Source organism: Otolemur garnettii, unplaced genomic scaffold, assembly GCF_000181295.1.
Source record: "Otolemur garnettii isolate 467f Iridium unplaced genomic scaffold, OtoGar3 scaffold00289, whole genome shotgun sequence".
NCBI lineage: Eukaryota > Metazoa > Chordata > Mammalia > Primates > Galagidae > Otolemur > Otolemur garnettii.
The window spans coordinates 17,101-25,011 of record NW_003852684.1 but is presented as its reverse complement, the minus strand read 5'-3'; the positions used below and the strand labels follow the sequence as shown (position 1 = coordinate 25,011).

Below are 7,911 nucleotides of genomic sequence, written 5' to 3'. Positions count from 1 at the left end.
GCAACACCTGCTTTTTTCTGCTTTCCATTAGCCTGGAATATAGATGACCATCCCTTCACCCTGAGTCTATATTTGTCTTTTAGGGTAAAGTGAGATTCTTGTATACAACAGATGTCTGGTCTGAGTTTCTGTATCCAATCGGCCAATCTGTGCCTCTTTAGAGGACAATTTAAGCCATTCACATTGATTGAAATTATTGATAAGCCTGATAAAATTTTAGGTATCAAGTTGTTTGAAAGTCCAGTGGACGTTTTTTTAATCCTTTTGCCACTGTATAAGTTGGAGTTTGATCAATGACTTCTGAGTTAGTTTACTTTTGTGGTGGAGGATTGCACTGGTGATTATGGAGAATAGGTCTGAGGATATCCTGGAGAGCTCATTTGGTTATGGCAAATTTCTTCAATGAATGAATGTCATTAAAGTATTTAATTTCTCCATCATAAATGAAACTCAGTTTAGATGGATACATGATCCTGGGCTGAAAGATCTTGTTTTAAGAGATTAACTGTCGATGACCACCCTCTTCTTGCCTCAAAAGTTTCATCAGAGAGATCTGCAGTTTTTCTAATGTTCTTCCCCTTGTAGGTTATGTTTTTCCTACATCTCACTACTTTTATTTTCTCTTTCATATTAACTTTAGTGAAGTTAATTATGATGTGTCTGAGGATGTCTTATTTGGGTTGAGTTGTGCTGGGGTTCTGAAGCTGTCTGAAATCTGAATTTCAGGATCTCTTGACAAATCTGGGAAGTTCTCTTTCATAATTTGATAAAGAAGAGCCTCTGTGTTTTGTGAAGCAACTTCGTTGCCTTCAGGGGTTCCCATGAGGCGAATATAAGTTTCCTTCAAATTATTCCAGAGCTCTCTGAGAGAATGATCCATTTTTGCTGTCCATTTCTGATTCTCTTTGGACATTTGGACATATTCAGAAGCTTTCTCTTCTACATCTGAGATCCTTTCTTCTGCCTTTTGCACTCTGTTACCAAGAGATTCTACCATATTTTTTCAGATCTTTGAGTGCTGCAATCTCTTGCCTTGATGTTTCAAAATCTCTGGTGGTTTTGTCTTTGAATTCGTTGAGTTCTTGAGTGAACTTTTGGAATGCCCCTTGAATTTCTGCTTCTATCTTTGCCTCTATTTTATTAATCTTATTTGAAATCCAAATTCTGAATTCAATTTCTGACATCTCTGCTATCTCTTTATATAGGGGATCTTCAGTCTCATCTGCCACATCCTTTCTTGAGGGTGTTGACCTACTCTGGTTATTCATATTACCAGCCACATCCTTTCTTGGGTGCGTTAATCTACTCTGGTTATTCATACTACCAGAGCTTTTCCACTGAATCCGCCCCATGATTATTTTACCCCATTTGGCTTTTCCCCTTGAGGTTTGTCAAGGACCCGTATGGTCTTACGGCCTGAGAGACTGGGGACCTGCTTGGTGTGGTGGGGCTGAGTGGCTCTGTCTTATTTTCAGCTGGTCTCTGTCATACTCTAGTGATTCAGTTTCTCTTGGTTGAAGTCTCTTCTGTGGAGAAATACCAGCAATTCAGTCACCCCGCCTCCCCACAAACAATTGGGCAAGGAAAATCAAACCTTCCCCTAATCACACAGCCAGGGTGCCCCTTTGAATATTCCCTGGGTGGTCTGCCTGGTTTAAGGGGCCCAAATTATTTGTCCCAGTCAGCACCCGTTTCAGGTGTAAGAGTTCAAATGTTTCCAGCAGCTAGATAAGAGGGCTCTGCAGGCAGCTCAGATATAACTTGTTCCAGTCCTCTGTGAGGGCAAAGGGACCCACCTGGCAAAAGAGTTAGTCTGGGAAGGTTAATACCTCCTTCCCCACCTTGCACTCAGTCACTCATAATCCCCCAGGTCTGTGACCCTATTCACTCCAGTAGGCAACTGCTCCCAGTGTTTAAGACTGCCAAAATCACCCTGAAATCTGAGACCAGCAGGGGGGCTTTGCATGTTTAAGTTAGGCTGTGAATGTTCTCTTAATTCCAGCCCCTTGCCTTTTGTCCCAGCTGGATTACTCTGCAAGTCAGAGGCTGCTAGAGCAGATGAGGAACTCAAACCTGGGCAGCAAACAATTAGAATTTACACTCAGATGTCAATCCCTGCCTTTCCCCACTCATTGCCTTTGTCTCAGCATTCCCCCGAGGGTGAGTTGCTCACTGGGAAATCTGAGTCCAGTCCAGCAGAGTAAGAATTTCGGCTTTGGATGTTCTTGCCATTCCAGCCTCACACCTTCTGTCTTGTCTAAATTCTTCTGCAAGTCAGAGACTGCTAGAACTGGTGAGGAACTCAGCTCTGGACAGCAAGCAAATTAGAGTTTACACTCAGGTGTCAATTCCAGCCTCTGCCCTCCCACTGCCTTTGTCTCAGCTATTCCTGTGAGGGCTGGTGCTAATGGTCTCTTTACTTACGAAAATTACCAAGTCCATTCCACCTGTGGTTGCTGTCCGGAACTTCTGGTTGCCCAGGGAGACAGGGCTTGCCTATCTGAAATGGTGTCAGTTTGCAGCTCAGGATGCCACTGTTGCTGTATGACTTCCTCCAAGCCAACTTTCTTCTTCTCACTCCTGTGCCACAGTCAGCACAGAGCAGCACCAGCCCTTTCCCCCTCCACTTCTCTCAAGGATATACCCTAGAATCTGGACTCCATAGGTAACAAACCTCCAGACCTCGGGGTGGGGGAATCCTCGGAGTTCAATGTTGCAGGTGGGGAATATATACAGTTTTATACAGTTTTACAGTTTCATGCCTGGCAGGAGGTTGCCATGGCATGCCAGCAGGTGTAGGAGGTCCAGTTTTTAGGGGGTGTCTCCTGTGGGATAGAGTGGGAGGATGTTTGTACTCTGCTCGCTTGTTTGCATGAAGCAAACTGCAAGCCCTTCTTGTGGGGGAAGGGACTCCCATCCACTTAACGATGGATTTTGTACCTTTTGATTGTGTTTTAGGGTCGCAGCTCTCCTCAGGAAGGTTGAAGTGCACTCTTCAAACTTCTATCTTGGCTCAGATGACCTCTTAATAAAATGTGAAGAGTATGATGGAGAGCGTGACTGTATGTTCTTGCCTACACCTTACTCCAGAGTTACACAAAAGGAAACAGAAAATAACCAAGTAACATCAGAAAGTCGAGCCACAGCAGGAATACAAGAAATTATGGATAACACCTTTTGGAATGGCTATGGAGATTATTACCAGCTCTATGAGAAAGATGAAGATAGTTCAGAATGTAGTGGTGGAGAACGGTCTGCTTCTTTGCCTCATCAATATTCTGGTACAGAAAAAGATCAGTCCTCAAGTGATGAAAGCTTGGAGACTCTGCCAGGAAAAGATGAGAATGAACCTGAGATACAGAGTGATAGCAGTGGCCCTGAAGAAGAAAACCAAGAATTATCTCTTCAGGAAGGGGAACAGACATCCGTGAAAGAGGGAGAAATTCCTTGATTACAGTACAATGAAGTTAGCGGAAACAGCAGTGACTAGGGAAATGAGCCTGCCAACAAATTTGCATAGCCAGAAAGCTTTCATGTTGGATGGTAACAACAATCTAGAGGATGACTCCAGTGTGAGTGAAGACTTAGACGTGGACTGGAGCCTATCTGATGGCTTTGCAGATGGACTAGGAGTTGCCGAAGCTATTTCTTATGTGGATCCTCAGTTCCACACCTACATGGCATTAGAAGAACGCTTAGCCCAGGCTATGGAGATTGCCCTGGCCCATTTAGAATCTCTAGCAGTAGATGTTGAGGTGGCCAATCCAGCAGCCAGTAAGGAAAGCATCAGTGGTCTTCCAGAGACCCTTGTTCTTGAAGATCACACTGCTAATGGTCAGGAGCAGTGCTGGCCAATCTTTAGGAGCGACTATATTAAATATGATATAGCAGGAGAGTTGCCCTGTTACCACTCCTATCACAAACCTTGTGTCTCAATTTGGCTACAGAATTTGGGAACATGACCTGTGAGCCACAGTTATCGAAGCATCTGCAGCTGCCTCCTCCTCCGAGCCTGATCCTGATGCTCCTCCTTCTACTGACAACATCACAGAAGCGCTCTGAACCTTACCAGCTGAGGTGTGATTCAAGTAAATCTCCAAATTCCTTCTACATATGATGTGCAAATTATCATATATAAATATATTTAAAATGCTATATATATAGTATATGCCATAGTTTAGAAAGAGAATATTCACTTTTCTAAACTAAATTTAGGTTTGCAGGAAGTACTAAATGTTTGCAACCTGAATGTTGAAGCAGTGTATCCATTTTGTTTAGTTGAATTAATTATAAAGTCAAGCTTATGAGTTAACTTTCTCCAGAAGAAATAATCATCTGTGTGGCCGACATTTGGTTTTGTCTATAATATTGTCACTAAGTGGTGATAATTAAGTTCTCCTATCTGTAGCAAATGTGAAGACTCTGATCACAACAGAAGTATTTGCTATTGGAAAATAAAGCAAATTCTAAAGCATGCTTTTTCACTGGTCCCTTTGTTTTTGCTACATCAAAGCTCTTGGTTCATAATACTGAGACATTTTTAGACATCTTTTCCATTTTTGTTTAAAATTAGGACTCCAGAATGCCAAACAAAGGCTAAAATTTTGGCAAGAACATCACAAAACCTTAAAATCTTAGATATAAATCCCCTGAAATGGTTAGGTAGTAAAGTAAATTATTTAATAAATCAGTGAATGTGCTCAACATGAAGTTAGTAAAGCATGTGAAGAATCTAGCATGCTCAGTACAGCGAGATGAATTAGATGGCCTCACGAAACCCTTTCTAACCTCTCATCCAACCTGTTTCTCCTTGCTTAAAAGGGTCCTGAAAACTCAAGGCACATCTGTTTAATAAGTATTGAATATAGTTAGTTTAAGGTAGTTTGAGTTCTGTGATATTTTGGAAATGCTGGTAACTTTCAGAGGGTCATCTTTGTGACTATATAACCCCAAACCAAGATGCACAGCTTCTCCTTTAGGGGATCGCACATAGAGGCCAGTGTGTGCAAACACGAACCTGTTAGTTCACTTCAGATGTGACTTGACATCAACACCAGACAGTGATGGCTGTTGGAATATCACATCTGAGCAAATGAAATAGTAAAGACCATGGAGAGTATACATGCATCCAATTGGTCCATTGATAATTTAGTTTGGACACATGAAAAGAATATTTGTATATGGCTTCCCAAATGCAGGATTACATCCAATTTCTCTGAGTATTGATGTTTCATCTTTTTTGTTCCATTCTTAAAAATAAATGGAAACTATTGGCACATTTGAGGCTTAAATATAAGAAACGTAACACTTGCATTCTAATTTTTGCATATATTATAAATGTGTCTGGCATTTACGGCAAAATACTGTGTACCCTTTGTTTATGGATAAAACAAAAGTGAATATTGCATGCATGTAATGTGGTGAATTTGTAATTTATGTTTTCCTTCTAATGTATATAGTCACTGTTATATAAAATAATCTTTGCTTGTTTTCTACTCTGTGATCTTTCCCATATTTCATTGATGATCAGTTAGTATCAAAGAGTCAAATCAGATAAAAATTAATTCTCATGTATGTACTGTGGAAACTCGTGGTAATATAATTTTGTTTGTGTGTTTCTTTCTAGGTAGTATTGATCAGTTGTGACACTTACTGGTTAAACTTACATTGTTAAAGATTTCTCTATAATAAGCCACACATTATATTTAAGTAGTATTAAAGGACCTTGGTTTTCTTCTCCTAGATAGCAGCTGTCCCAAAGAAAATATTTCTTCTTTGCCTGTTAAGATTTACCTATTACCTGCCAGTCTATAAGAGGTTTTGGTTCCAAACTCAACCAGCAGTGTTGAAAGCTGAAGTGAAGATTGCTCTTCTTCTTTTTCCTTTCCATCTGTTACTGTCCTTCATTCTTGGCACTTGACTGTCTATAAACAGCTACTATGAAGGAGAAAAGTTCAGAAAGCATTGGTTTAAATTTAAAAAAGGAAATTGAGTTTTTAAGATGATTGTGGTAACAAGCTGGTATGAGTTAAGGCTAGAAGCAGACCCCAAAACACGATTTAATTGTATCTTGGAACTTTTAGAAAAAGTTAAGAATATATGAAGGTAAATTGGAAATGGTATTAACATTAATAAAATACTGTTTATCTTATTTCTTTATATTATGCTGTGACTTGACCTAATAATTTTATTTTTAAAACATTTTCTTATTTCTTGTAATATGAATGCTAATATTTAAAGGTACATTTATGTGGTTTTCTTTTGAGTTTCTTGTTTATCTCTAAGCTAAATCTTAAGATTATTTGTATTTTTATTAAATGATAACTCTGTACATTATTGCAATTATGGGGTACAGTGTGCTATTTTCATATACAATTTGAAATATTTTCATCAAACTGGTTAACAAAGCCTTTATGTCATTTTCTTAGTTATTGTGTTAAGTTGTTTATATTTTACTTTTAGAAAGATTCACTTGTACCCTTGTAAGACAAACCATAGAAATGAGCCCTCCAGTCACCCTCCCTCCACCAATCCACCCCCGACCTGTCCCTTCCCACTCCCCCCTCCCAATGTTCTTGGGCTATAATAGAGTTACAGCTTTTATATGAAAGCTATAAATTAGTTCCATAATAGGGCTCTGTACATTGGATACATTTTCTTCCATTCTTGAGATACTTTGCTAAGAAGAACATTTTCCAATTCCATCCATGTAAACATGAAGGAGGTAAAGTCTCCATATATCTTTATGGCTGCATAGTATTCAATGGTGTACATATACCACAATTTATTAATTCATTCATGGATCAATGGGAACTTGGGCTTTTTCCATGACCTGGCAATTATGAATTGTGCTGCAATAAACATTCTGATACATATATCATTGTTGTAATGTGGTTTTTGGTCTTCCGGATATATACCTAATAAAAGAATTGCAGGATCAAATGGCAGGCCTATTTTTAGTTCTCTAAGTGTTCTTCAGATGTCTTTCCAAAAGGAACATATTAGTTTGCATTCCCATCAGCAGTGTAGAAGTGTTCCCTTTTCTCCACATCCACACCAACATCTCTGGTTTTGGGATTTTGTGATATGGGCTAATCTTACTGGGGTTAGGTGATATCTCAAAGTAGTTTTGATTTGCATTTCTCTAATGATTAAAGATGGTGACCATTATTTCATGTATCTATAGGCCAAATGCCTATCTTCTTCAGAGAAATTCCTCTTCAAGTCCTTTACCCATGCTAAGATGGGATCACTTGTTCTCTTCTTGCTAATAGGTTTGAGTTCTCTATGGATTCTGGTTATTAAACCTTTGTCAGAGACATAAACTGCAAATATCTTCTCCCATGCTGGGGGCTGTCTGCTTGCTTTACTTATTGTGCTCTTGGCTGTGCAGAAGCTCTTTAGTTTTATCAGGTCCCAATAGTGTATTTTTGATGTTGCTTTAAATGCCAGGGTAGTCCTCTTCATAAAATTTTAACCCAGGCCAATTTCTTCAAGTGTTTTCTCTACACTTTCTCCTAGTATTTTTATGATTTCATGTCTTAAGTTTAAATCTTTAATCTGGTGAGAATCTATCTTAGTTAATGGTGAAAGGTGTGGGTCTAGTTTCAGTCTTCTACAGGTTATCAGCCAGTTCACCCAGCACTATTTGTTAAATAGGGAATCTTTTCCCTACTCAATGTTTTTAATTGGCTTGTCAAAGATCAGGTAATGGTAAGTAGTTGGATTCATCTGTTGGTTCTCTATTCTGCTCCATACATCTACCTCTCTGTTTTTGTGCCAGTACCATGCTGTTTTGATCACTATGGATTTATAGTATAATCTGAGATCTGGTAGCATGATTCCTCCTACTTTGCTTTATTTCTGAGTAATGTTTTGGCTATTCGAGGTTTTTTCTGATTCCATATAAAA

At 39.2% G+C, this 7,911-nt stretch overlaps 1 pseudogene; it reads left to right on the top strand.

Moving 5' to 3' along the window:
• Window positions 1–4,062, top strand: part of LOC100966865 — a 7,436-nt pseudogene extending 3,374 nt beyond the window's left edge.
• The last annotated feature ends 3,849 nt before the right edge of the window (window positions 4,063–7,911 follow it).